The following is an 18,835-nucleotide window of genomic DNA, read 5'->3' as shown; positions in this document are numbered from 1 at the left end:
ATACTGGTATCATCCACATCGTTGGTATAGTCGATGTTGTCTTCATCATCTTTATCATCATCATGGTCATCGTCATCATCGTCATTTTCATGATAATCATCAGCAAAATCGTCGACAACAACTTAATATTGGGTTTGATTTCTTTATCGTGAAATCTTCTTATACCTTTTCTTCTATTGCCACCACCACTATAGCATTGAAACTACTATTGATCGCAGAAGACCTGTAATGTTATCTGTGCAAAGAAAGACAAAAAAAAAATGAACATATCCTTAACTCGTGGAAAATTGCCACAGGAAAAGACAGGTAGGTACACATGAAGACACAATAAACAGGTTCTTGAAGATCTGGCTTTAATGCTTGCAACAGCAAGGTTGTATGGTCAGAAGTTATTTCATACGGGTGCCCGCCATTGTTCCGATCGTTTTGAACCTCGACGCCAAACGTAGTAGGTCCAGTCTTTAGTACCGAAGAACGAACTAAAGGATGGTTGGATAAAAGCATTAATACCATTAATATCGTTCTCCATCATGACAAATTCAAACAAATTGGATTCAATAGTCTGATGTCACGTCCGTCCAGCAACGAGCAGCTTGGTTCTATACAAGGAAAATCGGTACTTTTTATTCTTTATGCTGGCTAGAACGTTTTCACATGTCATGTGATCAGAGTGTATAAAAGTCAAAACATGATCAGATTAATAATGTTTTTCTCCTCTTGATACACTTTTATGTTCGTCGGAGAATTATTTCATACGGGCGTCCGCCATTGTTCCGATCGTTTAGAACCAGTTACTAAGTTACTATGCGTCATTACAAGGGAAGTGACGTCACGACTGTTGAAGCCTATTATCGATATCATATGAACTCTATTGTCAATTCGTTAGCATTGGCACACAAAGGACAAAAGTGATTTGAACTCTTTAAGTGAAACCGCAATGAGAAGTTTTCATTGGATATGCCTAAGGAGGGATGAAAACAAAATCCGCCAACTTCAAGAGCAATTAGTGATGCCAATACCAAACGGGCATCGCAGACGTAAGATAAGATAAGATGTAAATTGATCCCTTTTGGAAAATATATTTAGTATCACATTCTAGTCATGCATTAATTCATTCAATAGACTTAAAATAAAGACCCAAACAACGAAGAATTCTAACATAATATATTTGTAAGTAGATACATTTCTAAACGTATTAATTAACGATAATCTAAATAGGGAATGAGATTAGCGGAAGAGTAGCGTCCCTTGATTGGACGTCACCTTACAGAGAGAACGTCAATTTGGTTTTGCGCATGCGTCTCTCTCGTCCTCGCTTTCGGTGAAGTGTCTCATGCCGCTTTCACCGGAAGCGAGGACGAGAGACGCAATCGCACAACCAACATGATGTTCTCTCTCTAATAACTTTTCCGCAGGTGACGTCCAATCAAGGGACGCTACTCTTTCGCTAATCTCGTTCTCTATTGTATATATTTTATTTAATTGATGTGCGGAAATAGATCTCAAAACTTTAAAGGAAGGTAAAAATATACATATCATTTTTCTTCTTCTTCTTCTTCGTTCCTCTGATGGACATCTATGGCTGCAGTTCGATATCTGCTATGATGTCTGTGGTCCGCTTTAGGTCCTCAGCCTCACCATAGAGCTTTGTGTTGAGTGTTGTAGGGGTGACCCAGTGGTTCGAACGTTGCACGTTGTATAATGGGCAATCCATAAGCACATGTAAAGTGGTTTCATGGTCGGTTCCACATGGGCAATAAGGGTTGTTTCTAATACTTAGCTTTGTAAACATATGTCCTCTTAGTCTATTGTGTCCTGTTCGGAGGCGGAATAGGGTGACTTGGCTACTTCGCTGAATGGCATGTATTGGATCCTGCTTGTTGTGTTCCAGGTGTGTGTCATTCCTTTCTTTGTCTATTTTTAGCTTTATTATTTTCTTTTGCTGATGGTAAGTGATTGACGATTTCGGTTGTTCCTTTTGGGCTCCTTCTTTGGCCAGTTTATCGGCAATTTAATTTCCATATATACCTACATGACTTGGAATCCACTGCAGCACACTTTTTCCTGTTTTATCAGATAAGCCCTCAAGGGCCTCCACAGTGTGTGCGGCTTCAGAGTCCTGGTAATTTTCAATAGACCGGAGAGCATCATCAGAGTCTGTCAAGTAAACCACATTTTTCCCGTATATTCTGTGATCTCTGGATAGTTCTTTTGTTGCATTGAGGATGGCTTTTTCTTCAGTTTTAGTACTTGTGCACATTGAACCCACTGATACAGATATTTTTGTTTCTGTTTTATCTGTCCAGTGTATGAGTGCACCAGCACCTCCATTCATGAGGGGGCCGGAAACTGAGCCATCTGTATAAACTCTTATCCAGTTGGTCATTTGGGTATTTTTTATCGATCATTCATTATTGCTTCGAATGTTTTTCTTGTTGATGGTTATGAATTTTTGTTTCTTTTTCCACGGTGGTGGTTTGAGATTTGGGACATTGATTTGGGCAATATTTTCCTTTGGTGTCACTTTATATTTGCTCTCTAGTTTTTGTCCCAAGGCGATGAAGTTTTCCCTTTTGAGTCGATTCTCTTTCTTTTCCATTGTACTTGGATGCAGTGGTTGGGATTCATATCATTTAATTTGCTAGTCAGAAATAAACAGCTCTAGTTATTGGATAGACCAGATTTTTTGTTACTTTAAAAGGGTAAATTTTTTTATCTAGTTATGTCATTTAGCAATTCAGAATAACATGTACGTCTATGAGGTAAAAAAATAATGAATAACATATCACTTAGTCTTCTAATAGAACTGGATTTGACGGGAGGAATTATCATTTTATTGACGTTATGGTGGCTGAAGAAGGATTTAGAACCCGAAACGTTCCGGGTAAGGTGTCTTGTTCTTTTTAAATATTCTTTTTAATCTTGAAGCTGGTTTATTAATTTATCCAAGATTGTTTACGGTCCAGGGTTTCTAGCAGTTTAGTTCTCACCATGATATGATACCGGATTAAACTTGTTCGATGCACCTTGTTTTTTATTCCGTATAGATACTTAATTTGTTCCGACAAACTCCGGTAGTTGCTGCTCTCCCACCAGAGAATGGAGAGGAAGGCAGGAAAATATCCTGGCTTACTGCATACTTAAATCTGGATGTGTTTTACTAACCCGTAATCCTAAAGTAAAGTTTGATTAACCCACACATTAGTGCCCATCAGTTAGCGTTCGGAATGACTTAACTCTCTCCTTACCAACTACAGGAAAATCGTCACATTCGTTACGATGCAACGAACAACTTTCTCATCTGATTTCTTACGTACGTCATAAAATTTGAATAAAATGTGATAGTACAGCCATAAAAACTTGACACTGCGATGTAGAGCTCATTCTGCCCAACAATATCATGTGTCTAGAACGTACATGTTGATTTTCTGTTTGAGTAAGAAAAATCTGTTTTTGTGTTTGGTTGGTGTGAAGTATTGGGGAAAAACTGAAACTTGCCGGTAAGGAGAGAATTAAAACTGCTGACCTATTTGTAATTTTATATTGACTTGCAACAGTCCAAAGAGTAGTAGATAGGTAGAACCAACAATTTTTATTTAGTTAAAGAAAAAAGAAATGAGCTTTTATATAGCGCAATATTACTAAACGTGGTCAAAGCGCTTTACAAAGGGACCCTGACCAACAGCAACACCTAACATGTAGAACGAGACATGACGCCTATAAGGCGATATTACAAATTTTTTTGACAGAGATAACGCTGTTGACGGCCAGGTACTCATTTTACACCTGAGTACGGTGAGAGAATGTAAGTAAAGAGCCTTTTCCAAGGACTCAACTATGCGCCGAGCGAGGCTCGAGCCCAAGACCTTCCGATCCGAAAGCGAGTGTCATACCACAAGACCACATAGCCTACTGAAAGAACTAAGGAATCATTCAATTCTATGACATTCACCACATTGTGTGTCTGTGTGTGTGGGAGAGTATGTATGTATGTGTGTGTGTGTGTGTGAATGTGTGTGCATGTGTGTGTGTGAATGTGTGTGTGTGTGTGGTAACCAAGTTAAAATGTTAATTTTCCCACAATATGTTTCAATGGGGTCCCTGTTCCATTGAAAAACAAATGGCTAAATCACTTATACTAAGCTGGTTGTCAAGTCAGATTTGTTAATGATTAGATTTAAGAATACCATATCAGAAATCTATAAATCGATATCTTTGCTGGCTGGAAAAATATTGCTTGATTGTATTGACAAACAATTTATTGGTTCATTCAGTTACAGACTTTGTTGTTATCGTTGTTGTTATTGGTGTTTTTGCTATTGTTGTTGTTGTTGTTGATGATGATGATGATGATGATGATGATGATGATGATGATAATGATGATGACAATGACGATGATGATGATGATGATGATGATGATAATAATGATGATGATGATGATGATGATGATGATGATGATGATGATGATGATGATGATGATGATGACGATAATGATGATGATGAGGAGGGAGGAGGAGGAGGAGGAGGATGGTGGTGGTGGTGGTGGTGGTGGTGGTGGTGGTGGTGGTGTAGGTGGTGGTGGTGGTGGTGGTGGTGGTGGTGGTGGTGGTGGTGGTAGTGGTGGTGATGGTGGTGGTGGTGGTGGTGGTGGTGGTGGTGGTGGTGGTGTGAAACAGCGATACATTTATCTTCCTATTTTGTTTAGACCTTTTTGCTGCTGTAGGATATCACACAATGATTAAAAAGATCTTTAAAATGAGCTTTTATATAGCGCAATATCCACTAAATGTGCTCAAAGCGCTTGCCAAGGGACCCCTGGCCAACAGCAACATTTAACATTTAGGACGAGACATGACGCCTGTTAGGCGATGTTGGCCCCTGGCCAACAGCAACATTTAACATTTAGGACGAGACATGACGCCTGTTAGGCGATGTTACAATTTATTCGGACAGAGACAACGCTGTTAACGGCCATGTACTCGTTTTACACCTGAGTACGGTGAGGGAATGTGAGTAAAGAGTCTTTTCCGAGAACTCAACTATGCGCCAAGAGAGGCTCAAACCCAGGACCTTCCGATCCGAAAGCGAGTGTCATAACACTAGACCACATAGCCGATTATATGTTTTCATGGTTGTTTGCTAAATGCATGGAAAGGCTATCGAGCATTTACGTTTGTTTTTGTTTTTGTTTTTATTGATTTTTCTTGTTTTTATTCTTGTCGCGGTGATGATGACAATAAAGGATGATTGTTGAATGCTTTGGAGACTAACTGATTTGTAAAGATGTTTTTATTTACGATCCCAATTTCGCTCGGCTGAACATCGCTACAGATAACAACCGCGGATTGGTTTGGCCCTTTGTTTTGAAAAGAATTTAAATTGAAAGCTCTTTTTTCTGACTCCAAACAATACAGCCACTCACAGGCAATAAGCATTTTACAGTTTGACCGGTGAGCGTCGATGGCATTTATCCATCGTTTCAAATGACAAACAATTTGCCAAAAATTCTTAAGTTTAAGATTCTTAAAGCCTGAGGTTTTAGATTTTTTGTCAAATTGGGTGCCATTTTAATTGATCGATAAATGAAATAAAAGTTTTCTGGCCAACATTTGAAAAAGGAGTTTTTGTCAGTGTAGATACATCACAATGCGTAATTGATCCTCTGAGGGAAGTAACAATAACGATCAACCTCTACATTTCCTATTCATTTGTACCACAATGTATTTCTGTTGTTTAACTATTATACCAGCTCTATCCTCAATTGGATTCAATGGTCTGATGTCTGTCACGTCCGCCCAGCAACGAACAACTTGGTTCTAAACAAAGAAAATCGGTAAATTTTATTCTTCATGCTGGCTAGAACTTTTCATATGTCATGTGATTAGAATGCATAAAAGTCAAAACAAGATCATATTTATAATGTTTTTCTCCTCTGGATACACTTTTATGCTCGTCGGAGAAATATTTCATAAGGGCGTCGGCCATTGTTCCGAGAGTTAAGAGCCAGTTACTAAGTTACCATGCGTCATTACGAGGGAAGTGACGTCATGACTGTTGAAGGCAATTTACTTTACGGCATGGTGCTTTTCTGTCTGAGAAGCGAAATGAACTCATTTGAGCTTTGAAATAAATGATTACCATATGAAATATACAAAGATTAATTTTTAAAAAGTAATCTTATCGCATCCAAAGGTAGCAAAAAAAACCGGATTAAACGCAATTCTTTTTGTTTAATTTAATTTGTTTTTGAAGTTTACTTAACCATTGATGTCCACGTGTCAGTTTGATGTCCAAAATTGTTTTGGTCTCATTTTTGACGTGGAAATTCTCTAAAGCCAACGCAAAATGAAAATATTATGTGTACCTAGGTTTCAGTATTTCCATCCAGCGTCTAAGATAGGGAAGCTTGTTTATAGATAGTCCGAAGATGACGCCACTCAGGTCTTTGTTATTGTTTTTTGCCATCCGCGTTTATGAGTAATGCTCACTGAACTGTATTAACCTGACTATAAACGTTCATGGATACATACAGTTTTGTGTGTTGGTCCGTTATACTTCCGGATGCAATGTTATGAGCTTCTTAGCCAAGCGCATACTATCTAAAGATAGTTCGAAGATGACGTCACTCAGGTCTTTGTTATTGTTTTTTGCCATCTGCGTTTATGAGTAATGCTCACTGAACTGTATTAACCCGACTATAAACGTTCATGGATACACACAGTTTAGTGTCCGTTATACTTCCGGATGGCAATGTTATGAGCTTCTTAGTATAACGGACCAACACACAAAACTATGTGTAACCATGTACTTTTATAGTCTGGTTAATACAGTTTAGTGAGAACAACTCACAAACTCGGATGGCAAAAAGCAATAACAAAGGCTTGAGTGACGTCATCTTCATTCTATCTATAAGGAAGCTTGTTTATAGATAGTATGCGCTTGGCTAAGAAGCTCACAACATTGCCATACGGAAGTATAACGGACCAACACACAAAACTGTGTTTATTCATGAACTTTTATAGTCTGAATCAGACAGTTTAGTGAGAATTACTCTTAAACGCGGATGGCAAAAAAAAAAAAACAATAACAAAGACCTGAGTGACGTCAACTTTGAACTATCTATAGAATGCAAAATTTTGTGATACACTCTTGGCGCTATATTCCATCAATATATTTACCTTCACCCTCGACCAGTCTAAGGCCGCCTTCATCCCTTTTTGTAGCAGACTAAGTGTTTAGTGTTCGACAAATGGATGATGCCAAGTCTGCAAAGATAGATCATCATCAAGCCCTACTGCAACCTCCTCGTGGTGTCGAACGGTAACAGGTCAAGCTGGCCAACTGCAGAGGGCGACAAGAATAGGCAATGGCAAACCATTCTTGTAACTTTGCCGAGTTAACTGCATGAATAAGTCCAAAAAGTTAAACGGTGACAGCGTAAAGGGGAGCATGTTTTCACGGAAGACTGCTGCCTAGCTCGGTTGGGAGCGTGATGTTCGTCAAGTCACACCGAACCGTCAGCTAGTTACTTGGCGAAATAAATTTAACAAATGTGACAAAACCAAAATTGGGACATGGAATGTCAGGACCTGTGCCCAAAAAGGAAAACTAAACAACATTCTAAAAGAAATGAAACGGCTCCAAATAAATATTCTTGGCCTGGCAGAGATGAGATGGAAAGAGCAGGGAACCATGTCAAAACAAGAAAACAACACGACATAAAGATCATATGGAGTGGTGGAACCTCTTTCCAAAAAGGAGTAGGGATGATCTTAGACCAACAATCAACCAAATTTTACAAAGGGCACGTAGCAATCTCAGACAGAGTTTTGCTGGTTAAGCTAAGAGGACCTGTAGTTGACACCAATATTATTCAAGTTTATGCACCAACAGAAGAGGCGACAGATGCAGATATGACAGAGTTTTACCATTCACTAGACAAAGCAAAACGAATGTGTAAATCACAAGAAGTCCTTATGGTAATGGGGGACCTAAATGCTAAGATTGGCAGAGGCAGAGATGGTGACATAATCGGACCACATGGACTCGGAGACAGAAATGAACGAGGAAACATCTGGGCAGATTGGTGTAGAACAAATAAATTAATGATTTCAAACACCTGGTTTCAACAACACCCAAGAAGAACCTGGACATGGCAATCACCAGGGGACAGAGCAAGGAACCAGATAGACTTTATAGCAGTATCATCAAGATTCAGAAATGGCATATTAAATTGCAAAACCTACCCAGGCGCCGATGTAGACAGTGACCATGTCCCAGTTGTTTGTACAGTAAGGATAAAGTTTAAAGCTATTCAGAGAACAGCTAGTAGAATAAAGAGGGATTACAGGTTATGCAAAGACAATGGCATACAAACAAAAATGAGAGAAGAATTTGAAAATGCACTCATGATACAAAGCCAAAGTGAACCTGATAACGAAAAATGTGAAAAACAATTTGATATATTCCAAAAGTGTGTCAAAGCAACTGCAGAAAAGCATTTACCAATAGCTCAAATAAACAGCAAAAAGGAATGGATGACAAATGAAATTCTAAACCTATTTAAAGAAAGACGAAAATGCAACAGAGGGTCTGCAGAATACCAAACATTGAACAACCACATTAAATCCAAATGCATCGAGGCACACGAGAACTATCTAGACTGGAAATGCTGCGAAATCGAAAGAGAATACAAACCCAACCCCCAACAAGCTCACCAAAGAATAAAAGAACTATCAGGGAAAAGGAAAAGCAAAGCAGCAGGAAGTTGTATCCAAAACAAACAAGGGGAACTGCTATTTGAAGAACAACATATAGAAAGCCGATGGGTAGAATACATAGGCGAACTGTACAATGATCCAAATAGAAATGAACCACCACTGAAATTCAAAGAACCATTAAGCGGACCAAACATCACCAAAAGTGAAATTGAACATGCCATGGAACGAATGAGGGATGGTAAAGCAACAGGCCCTGATCTGTAGAGGTATTAAAAAGCCTAGGAGATCTAGCAATTGATGAACTTGACATATTATTCAACAATATATACAACACTGAGAAAATTCCAGAAGATCTCTGTAACTCTATTTTCATAGCAATACCAAAGAAAGCAGGTGCAGTCAGATGCGAAAATTTTAGAACTATAAGTTTAATAAGCCACATCAACAAAATACTGTTGCGTATAATTATCAAAAGGCTAAGGAATAAGATTAACCCCGAAATCGCAGAAGAACAATATGGATTCCAACCTGACAGAGGGACAAGGAACGCAATATACCTCCTCCGTGTTTTAAGTGAAAGAGCTATACAGGTTCAGACCCCACTATACCTCTGTTTTGTCGACTACAAAAAAGCTTTTGATAGAGTACGCCACGAAGAAATACTAAAACAACTGCACTCCATTGGCGCTGATGAGAAAGACCTCAGACTCATGCAAACATTATACTACACCCAGCAGGCATCTATCAAAATCGGAAACTCTACAGGAAATTCCATTCCTATTAAGAAAGGAGTCCGTCAAGGGTGTGTTGCCTCACCAGATCTGTTTAATCTATACCAAGAAACAATCATGAGGGGCATAACTAATATGGAGGGAATAAAAGTAGGAGGTCACAACATAAATAATATAAGATACGCAGACGATACGGTACTCATTGCAACATCAGAAATCCAACTTCAAAAGATTGTTGACAAAGTGGTAGTAGATAGTGAAGCCAAGGGAATGGAAGTGAATATCACCAAAACGGAATGCATGGTAATACAGAAAAACCCCGAAAACAACAACACCTGCAATATAACGATTCACGGCGAGCAACTTACCAACGTAGAAAGTTTTAAATACCTAGGTTCAATAGTGACAACAGATGGAAGATGTAACCGAGACATACGAGCAAGAATAACTCAAGCCAAACAGGCCTTCATGGACCTGGGAAACATTTTGAAAAACAAACAGATGTTGTTCGGGATTAGATTCCGAGTCTTGAAGTGCTACGTGTGGCCAATCTTGTTATACGGATGCGAAAGCTGGACTACAAATGCAGAAACACAAAAGAACATTGAAGCTTTTGAAATGTGGTGCTTGAGAAGGATGCAGAGAATATCGTATACTGCACACAAAACGAACGAAGAAGTGCTAAAACAAACATACCAACAAAGGAAACTAATGCCCTTAATAGCGGATCGACAACTATCCTTTTTCGGACACATAGTAAGAAAGATAAAAATGAATACCTGGCAAGTTGTGGAAAAATACCTGGTAAACGCGCCCGGGGGAGACAAAGAAAAACACTCATAGACCAACTGAAGGGCTTCACCAACCTAACAATCCAAGAGCTGTTTGAAAAAACAAGAGACATGGAGGAATAGAGAGAGATAATTCATGCAGTATCCGAAGCCTGGACCAGGCATGGAACCTAGAAGAAGAAGAAGTGTTTAGTGAGTATCAATATCGAATGCCTTTGTACTTTGAATGACAAGAACCCACCATAGAATCCGCCATGTCAGAATGTAGTCGTGAGTGGTTATCAATCCTAATATTATTATTGTGGTTTGCTGGAAACAAATTGTTGCTCACAATACTCTTCAGCAGTTGTAACGTCACTTCCTTCCTAATGACGCATGGTAACTTAGTAACACTGGCTCTAAACTATCGGAACAATGACGGACGCCCTCGTAGCCTCGTTATGGTATGACTCATAGATACTGACTGGCGCCCTTCTCCCCCCGCCCTTCCTTCTATCTGCTCAACAAATTTATAGATAGAATGAAGTTGACATCACTCGGGTCTTTGTTAATGTTTTTTGCCACCCATGTTTATGAGTAATTCTCACTAAACTGTATTAACTAGACTATAAAAGTTCATGGTTACACATGGTTTTTTGTGTTAGTCCGGTATACTTCCGGATGGCAATGTTGTGAACTTCTTAGCCAAGCGCTTACTATCTATAGCCACTGACTCCCCCCCCCCCCCCCCCCCCCATTGAGCATTATTAACGTTTATATCGTCAACAACAGAGTAGAGGTCCTTATTTGAGGTTGACTTTGGAAGAGAAAAATGAAAACAAAAAACAATAAACGCAAAAGGCATCAGGATGCCATCATTGTCCCTGTTTAAGAAAGTCTGTGAAAACATTTAGGACATTCGGAAAATTCATATTATGTTTCTCTGTGAAAATTGCACCAAAAAATCGATCTGGAAAAGATCGGAAAGGAAATTTTGACAACAAGAACTGCATTTTCACTTCAGAATAAATTTTTAAAATACTAGGTACACTAAAGAAAAAAAGATTTAAAGAGTTATCCTGTTGTTCTAATCGCTGGATGGGGAAAATTACGTTATTCGTTATCTGAAGAACACATTGTGTGTGAGTGTGTGTGTATGTGTGTGTGTATGTGTGTGTGTCTATGTGTCTGTCTGTATGTGTATGTTTATGCTTGTGTGTGTGTGTGTGTGTGTGTGTCTGTGCGCGCGCGCGTATGAACGGAGACGATAAAAAAAATCATCAATTGAGAGTATGAGAAAGATCACGTACACACACACACACACATACACACACACACACACACACACATTGTGATCTTCCTCATACTCTCAATCGATGTTGTTTTTTATCGTCTCCGTTCATACAAACACACACACACACACACACACAAACATACATACACATAGAGACACACACACACATACACATACAGACAGACACACAAAGACACACAAAGATGACTTCACTTTCCACATTTGGAGAAATCAGATCCTCACCTTTTTGTCTCTAATCGCACGGATCAAAATTTTAGTTTCATTTAAAAGCATTTCGATGTTAAACGTTAGGTGTGTTATTTGTGTGATATTTATTTGAATAGCTTTTCAACGAAACATACATTATATAACACAGTCACAACAACGCGAACGTCCTCATGCAAAAAAAATCGTTGAAATTTAACCAGTGCTAACAATGCATTGTTGAAACAGTTGAATATCTATTTTCAAGTCCTTTATTTAAAATTCTGGAAATCAAAAGCTATAACAGTCATATCTCAACCAAAAGAGAACTGTTTTGATATCAAATGATGTATTAATATGTTGATCTGAAAGTTGGAGATTAACAAATAAAAGCATCGTTAACAAATTACACATCTATACGAATAAATATAAAAGAATATTTTTGGTCAATACCATATACACATACAAGTCAAAAAGAGGAAGTCGAGATCGCTAGGTCACATGAATACCTGTAACATCTTGTGGAATCCTCGATAAATAGAATAGAGAACATCTTAAGACAAGAAATAGGGACGGAGCACGTTGGAGGAAGCCGAGAGGGGCAGGCATTACGGAAAACACAAGGGACACCGACCAAAGAAGAGTCAAACGCTGAGGCATTATCTATCTCCTTTGTTCTGATTGGAGATAAAAATAAATTTTAAATTATCAACAACGATGTGAACGTATTTTCAGGTCTGATAACCGGCAGCAAGTATGGGCTCTTTTTAACATTGTTGTTATGGGGAATATTTTGAGATGGTTTGAGATGACTTCCATGGGTACAACAAAGAGGCCATAATAATCCGGGTTATACGATCTGCAAATAAGTACACGTCGATCAACAAGTATTAATTACAATCATAAATTTGGTTTGTTGGCCCCTCTTTCATGAAACGTTCAAGATCCGAAATATTTTATAATCGAGCTGCACTTATGTAATAATAATAATAATGATGCTGAAAACTTATATAGCGCTATAACTCCGAGACACCAGACTCTAAGCGCTTAAATTACAAATTACTTTGGCTGAAACACAATCATTTACACACAAAAAAAAACACACACACACACATACACACACAACACACCACAACACACAACACAAACCAAACCTATCTTGCTTCTCATACCATCTACTAAAATCGAAACAAATATGTTTTAAGCGAACGTCTAAAAATAGACAAAGATTCTTTTTCACGAATGCTCTGCGGTAAGGCGTTCCAAATAGAGGGTCCGAAATGAGAAAAGGATCTCATTCCAGCATTTTTCCGAATTCGAAGGACAACTAGTTTTGTGGAATCACTGGCCGAACGTAAGGGGCGGGGTTTTGAATATCTTTCAATTAGTTCCGAAAGGTAGAAAGGGGCAGTACCTTCAAGACAACGATACACTAAAACACAAGCTTTGAATTTAATCCTTTTCTCAACAGGCAGCCAATGCAGGTCATGAAGTAGAGGTCCGGCAGAGCCGCACCTACATTTCATGAATACTAGTCTGGCAGCGCTGTTTTGGGCAATCTGAAGACGTCTCTTTTTAGTTGGAAAAAGAGAGATCTAACCAAATTATTAACCTGATGCTCCATCGACAGTCCAGAGTCTAAGAATGTTTTTCACTTTGTCAACAATTTGAAAGGAGGCATCCCCCAACTTCAAATCTGTTTCATTTTTCCACTTCCTGTTCCCCACATACAGCACCTCCGTCTCATCATCATTCAGTTTCAGTCTGTTCTCATTCATCCATTTCTTAGCACTTTGGATACAATTTTTACTATTGGCTGATACTTCTTGTAAATTTCTCGTATTGGAAACGCAGTACAATTGCGTATCATCAGCGTATTGATGGTAAGACAGACCGAAACTTCTGATGGTTTTAGACAGAGGGCCAACGTACAGAAGAAAAAGAACGGGTCCAAATACTGAACCCTGGGGAACCCCAAAATCAAGAAAGATTTCCTCAGATCTATATTCATCCACCGTAATAATCTGTTTACGATTAAACAAATATGACCTAAACCAATCAAGCGCTGCACCAGACACGCCATAAGTAAATTCAAGACGTTTGAGAAGAAGATTGTGATCAATAGTATCAAAAGCAGACGATAGGTCAAGCAAATTCAGCAAAGAACATGAACCATTGTCTATAACAGAGAGGAGATCATTAACAACCCTAACAAGTGCGGTTTCCGTCGAATGATGTTGCCTATAAGCAGACTGAAATTTTTCTTCAAGACAATTATTTTTAAGATGAGGCAGTAATTGTTTCAAAACAAGCTTTTCTCAGATCTTAGATAGAAAAGGAAGATTAGAGACAGGGCGATAGTTTTTTTAAGTTCTCTTTATCAAGATCAGATTTTTTTCAAAAGGGGTTTGACATGAGCAACGTTGTAAATGTCTGGTACAGCACCTGACTACAACGAATTATTAACAATACATGTAAATGGTGTTAAAATTACATCAATGCACTTTTTTAGAATGGCAGTATTTACGGGGTCTAAATCACAACTTTTAGTTGGAGACGACATAATGCAATCACATAAGTCAGATTTAGTAATCTTTGAAAAATGTGTATATGAATCACCATGGAACTTGTCAAATGTTGTATGGATCGATTCAGATGAGAGTTCTTTCCTGATGGTATCCGTTTTTTTTCTTTAAAATGTAATCGAAGAATATTCTTACAAACAAAATTAAGGAATTAAATAAAGAACAAAACGATCAATACGATATCGATAGTCACTTTAGACAAGAAAAGAGGATTCATTCATGAATTATTCCTATAATGTGTATTAAGTCTCTTCTTACAAGCCATTTTCAGGATTTCCCCCAAAACTTCACACCAAACTAACAAAAAAAATAGATTTTTAATCACTCAAACACAATAAGTATTTGCGATAAATAATTTCTTTAGCAAAACATGCACACTGTTCATTTTCTTTAAATTTTATGATGTACAAGAGAAATTTGAATAAGAAAAATGTTGGTTGGATCGTAACGAATGTGACGATTTTCCTGTGGTTGGTTAATAATATTTATAGATTTAGAGAGGGTTAATAATATTTATAGATTTTCATGTTTTATTACTAGTACCTTGATGTCTAGAGTGCTTGTCTGACGCTTGTGATTCCTAAATGTTATATTCCATTAAATTAATAATTTTATATTCTAAAGTTTCGTAGATATGAGATCAGAGTATATTATGGAATTAATTTAGAACCGGGAACTTATTGACCTCGAGATCAGACTTGGACGTGGTAACTGTTGAGTATTATTGCTATATTACTAGGACGTCTGTAATAAACAAGGCGATTCTACACTTCCTGTTCCGCCCTTGCATGTCAATCGAAAATGGCGTCTTTGTTTATCAAGCTTCTTTGACTTAATATCTACAAATATCCAATCTCACAATATATCATCTCCTCACCATAACATTATTTCATAACAGTAACTTTTTGTGAGTTTTTTGTAAAGTAATTCTATTGGGGTTGACTTTCCAGTTTCTGTTCAATTTAGGCGGGATATCTTAAAAGTGATTCCCGTAAGCGGTTGACTGAGATGCTTTGCCCTAATATTGTTTCTACAAACAAAACAAAATGCTAATCTTGTATTATTTTGACAATCACCGCATTTTGATTGGTTTTCAAAAACGAAAATAAAGAATCGCTCCCGTAGGGGACGGTATGTTCCTTTAGACGGCCTTTTATCCCTGATGACCTTTCCCCCCAAAAGCATCGAGAACTTTCATTGTTAAAAATAATTTCCGCCATCTCCAAGGCCATTAAAAAAATCAATAATAAAGCTACACACACACACACACACACACACACACACACACACACACACACACAACATGCTCCATACGAAAACTTATTCTTTCCCGGTTACGTCAGGTATGTCATTTTAAATTCTCTCCTTTTCACGATTTTCCCCAAAACTTCACATCCAACGAACACAAAATAGATTTTTCATCACTCAGACACAATAGCAGTAAAATTATTGCGATACATGATTTCTGTAGCAAAACATATCCTACAACACACTGTTCATTTTCTTTAAATTTTATAATGTACAAGAGAAATTTGAATAAGAAAATTGTTGGTTGTATCGTAACGAATGTGACGATTTTACTATAGTTGGTATGGAGAGGGTTAAAACACTAATGTTTTTTTTAAAGAATAGATAGTCGCATTTTCCATTTGATGCAGAGTCTCCATCATTGAACAAGTCGTTGGATGTTGTCAGTCAGGGTTTAATCCAGCATCTTTGTCTCCACATCAAGCGCACATCAATTTCCATTTATTTGTCAATGCCATGATACAGCACAAGTAAAAATTGATAGAAGCTGTGGACTGTAAAAAGTTAGGAACAAAAGGGAATATAGCAGCTTCAAAAAAAAGAACAAATCACCAAACAGGGAACGTTTTGGGCTCAAAACCTTTCGTCAGCCAATCTAAAAAAAAATCATTAAAAACATGAATACATCACTTACAATCCTAAAAGGCGGCGGAGAATTATTTGGCAAAGCTGTCCGCAAGAAAATACAAATAGAAGCTTTCGTTTGGTAACCAAACACTTATTATTATTATTATTATTATTATTATTATTATTATTATTATTATTATTATTATTATTATTAGGCCTATTATTATTATTATTATTATTATTATTATTATTATTATTATTATTATTATTATTATTATTATTATTATTATTATAGGACGAGGAGAAATGGCTTTCACAAAGAGATAATCCCCGAGCAGCTGTTGAGCAAGACAAAGCATAAATAATAATAATAATAATAATAATAATAATAATAATAATAATAGATCTTTATTGTCCACAAATATGGCAATTTGTCATTTAGTTACACTTGTCATAACGTTATATGATAACTATAACATTGAACAGACACCTCACTCCTACCCATTCTCTCTCTCTCTCTCTCTCTCTCTCTCTCTCTCTCTCTCTCTCTCTCTCTCTCTCTCTCTTCCTCTCTTTCTTTCACGCATGCGACATTCACAACATCAACATTTTCATTTCATTTTCAATTCGTTACATTCTTGGCAATTCAACACCAAATATTATCATCATTATCAATTGGTCACTTCATCTAGCCTAACATTAAACAAATTAATCAGTCAATCAGTCAACGCATCAATCCTTGGTTTTGCTGTACCATATGAAATATTCAACATTTTTATTGCTGATGGAACGAACGTTGATTTATACTTGTTAGTTCCACATTTAATCTGACAAAAACTTCTCCCAGATGGCAAAATATCAAATTCATGGTATAAAATATGTTTTTTTATTGTTGGTAATTGAGAATGCTTTCCTTTCTATTGCTTTTCCATGAATTCTTTCTACTTCATCAACAGGACGGTTTATTATTTTTGATGCCTCTTTGTAATTCTAAATCATCATACAATGCTTTATATAATATTAAGCGAAGGATAGGTCTTCAATCAACAAATCGCGAAATAAGATGAAATTAGTGGTGCACTTTTGTGTCGGAAGTAAACAAGGCCGCCGCCATTTCGATTTCCTTGAGACAAAAACATTGATACGAACGATTTTTCCGAGGATTTGAAGCAGAACTCTAAACGTTAAAGTTTGAAGTACATACCATTCATTAATACGAACAATCATACAACGTTTAATACGTAAATGAGTGAAACGTTGCCATGAAACAAATAAATATCAAAAGAATTCATCACATAGGTGTAACTGTGTAAAGGTCGCATAAGACATGTCACGAAAACCCACTGGTCATCCATCGAACACTGTATACATATTTGCCTTTCTTGAATTATGTTCACTAGGGGGGTGGGGGGGGTGTGCTTTGAATGTAATAATGTGAAATATCACTGAATCTGTAAATATGTACTTCTGTAACATCAAACAGATTCCATGTAAGGAACCACACTTCTCAAATACGAGAGATGCATAATACTCTTCAACAGTCGTAACGTCACTTCCTTCCCAATGACGCATGGTAACTTAGTAACACTGGCTCTAAACTATCGGAACCATGGCGGACGCCCGTATGAAATATTTCTCCGGCGAGCATAAAGGGTATCCAGAGGAAAAAAAAACACATACATTTGATCATGTTTTGACTTTTACACATTCTGATCACAAGGCATATGAAAAGTTCTAGCCAGCATGAAAAATAAAAAGTAATGATTTTCTTTGTTTAGAACCAAGATGGCCGCCGTTGCCGGGCGGCGTGACATCAGACTTCTGAATCCAATTAAAATTACATAATTATTAATTTGACCTCTCCACTCTGAATTCCTGTTTGTGGGCAATCTATTTTTTTAATGAGCTTTTATAAAGCACAATATCCGCTAAATGTGCTCAAAGCGCTTTACAAGGGGTCCCTGGCCAACAGCAACATTTAACATGTAGGACGGGCCATGACACTGTTAGGCGATATGACAACTTTTTCTGATAGAGACAACGCTATTAACGACCCGGTACACATTTTACACCTGAGTACGGTGAGAGAATGTGAGTAAAAAGCCTTCTCCAAGGACTCAACTATGCGCCGAGCAAGGCTCGAACCCAGGACCTTCCGATCCCAAAGCGAGTTTCATACCACTAGACCACATAGTCATAGCCATATTAATGAGAGGAGTTTTCTCTATTCCTCCACAGTTGCATCAATCATAGCGCATAGATGATGGAGGCCTGTTCAATTTGACTTACCTAAGTTCTGTTCCATGTCTCATGTCCCTGTGATCACGTAGGTAATTTGCTTGTCTAATAAATGCACTAAAATTAACCATTATGAAAGTAGACAGCGCCAGATCTTGTACAATCAGAAAAAGTGTATTATTCTGGACTTATATTTTTTTCTTCAATTATCAATGACTTAAAATGACTCCTTTAACTTGTCAAAAATTATTATTGAGATTCCCTGAAAAGATTTGACACGTCATCTTAATTTATTGGTATTATTTGACGTTTTCACACAAGTGCTGACCAAAATCGAAAATGCATTTTGTCAGTGTACACGAGGGCAAGCATCTAAGATTTACATGAAAAATGATGCCGCGCTTCGCCTCTCTGGAGA

General features: G+C 37.5%; 1 long non-coding RNA gene across 3 annotated transcripts in view; it reads left to right on the top strand.

The window, feature by feature from the left end:
* The first annotated feature begins 15,093 nt into the window (after positions 1-15,093).
* LOC144971432 (uncharacterized) overlaps positions 15,094-18,835 on the top strand; it is an 11,056-nt gene continuing 7,314 nt past the window's right edge. For 2 of the 3 annotated variants that reach the window (XR_013645132.1, XR_013645131.1), the window contains exons 1-2: positions 15,094-15,211; positions 18,418-18,505. This is a non-coding gene — a long non-coding RNA (uncharacterized LOC144971432). Of the gene's footprint in view, positions 15,212-18,417; positions 18,510-18,835 lie in introns of all 3 variants that reach the window. The other variant, XR_013645130.1, reaches the window with a different exon arrangement.

The sequence above is a fragment of the Berghia stephanieae genome, chromosome 4 (genome assembly GCF_034508935.2).
Source record: "Berghia stephanieae isolate SIO BIC M18660-M18661 chromosome 4, UCSD_Bste_1.3, whole genome shotgun sequence".
Lineage (NCBI taxonomy): Eukaryota > Metazoa > Mollusca > Gastropoda > Nudibranchia > Aeolidiidae > Berghia > Berghia stephanieae.
This window is presented reverse-complemented; position numbering and strand designations above follow the sequence as displayed.